At 41.6% G+C, this 1,311-nt stretch overlaps 1 non-coding gene across 1 annotated transcript; it reads right to left on the reverse strand.

Moving 5' to 3' along the window:
* Nucleotides 1-359: 359 nt before the first annotated feature.
* Nucleotides 360-441, reverse strand: TRNAS-ACU. Its single transcript has one exon. It is a non-coding gene; the product is annotated as a tRNA-Ser (tRNA).
* Nucleotides 442-1,311: the final 870 nt, after the last annotated feature.

Here is a 1,311-nt window from a genome sequence, read left to right on the forward strand (position 1 = left end):
TTGGGTAGCCAGCGCCTGACCAAGGCCTTTGGCTCCTTTGGCTTTGCCATATGAGGCACCATGTGATTGGAGTAAGGGATTTATTGAGCCATGGGGGGACACCTTGGCCAGGAACACTTGAGGTGCGGTAACGTCGGCAGCCCATGTGCTGGTAGTGAGGTAAGAGTAGAAAGCGATTCTATTCAGTCGGACCTGAAAGAATTCCGGTGGTACCTGAGGGAGGAAATAAAATTACCAGATGGGAGAGGAAAGTGAGAAGGAAAAAAGGAGAATAGTTGTCGAAACTGTGTGTTAACCTTTCTGTGGGAAACTCCAGACATGGGGCAGAAAAACGGAAGGCTTGTTAGAAAGAGTCTTGATGACGAGGGTGGGACTCGAACCCACGCATACAGAATACAACGGATTAGTAGTCCATCGCCTTAACCACTCGGCCACCTTGTCCCACGGAAGTAAGAACTTTGGGGATACCCATTTAAGTCTTATCTTTGGTGAAGTCTTGCACTTTGACTTCAGTAATATGTGTAGTATTTTCCTTTAAACTACAGTCACCCTAAAAATTTCTAAACACCAAGGTAAAGTGTTCGGATCCCTCCCCATACCGGCCAAAAAAGAAAAGAAAAGCTCACACAAAACAAGTTTTTTCCACTCTGGGGCTGGAGAGCTTCACAGTTTGATAATCCTACCCTGACCGGCCAGTATCTGCACTGAATAGTCATCTTTCCTCAGTGCCCACACTCATTTTCCAGCCACTGTGAAATTGTTTCTGTTTTCCTCAAGCTCCATGCTGTCCTCATTTTCTACCCACAACATGTTTAGCCCTCCCCCTGTCCTCAATTCACCTGCCTTAGTTCTCCATTCATTCCTCAGATCTCAACTTACTCTTTACAGCACTTCTTATTGAGGCTAAACAGCTAAAATAATTTTTTTTTTTTAAAAAAAAGCGAGAATCCTCTTTCTCTAGCAAATGTATTTCCATTCTATACCTGCCACAAAATTTTATCTCAATATTATGTATTTTTATGCTCAATGACTCTATCATGCCACACTGCCACAGAAGATGCTTATATAAATTGAAATCTGATTTTTAGTTATTTCCAGTGACCGTAAATCTCGAAGTGTTTTAAGCTTTTTTCTTCTGGTTTGAATTGCGTTTACATTTAATGGTAGCACACAATAAAAGACATATAGAGGCAATTTTGATAAGTAGCTTCTTACATATTAAAAGTAAAGTTGCATCGGAATTGCATCTTTTAGTGAAAGGGATGGAGATTTTTTCCCCCGTCAGTTCACGCGTCCGTGTAATGAAAACTT

The sequence above is a fragment of the Galeopterus variegatus genome, unplaced genomic scaffold, assembly GCF_000696425.1.
Source record: "Galeopterus variegatus unplaced genomic scaffold, G_variegatus-3.0.2 Scaffold20247, whole genome shotgun sequence".
NCBI classification, from domain to species: Eukaryota; Metazoa; Chordata; class Mammalia; order Dermoptera; family Cynocephalidae; genus Galeopterus; species Galeopterus variegatus.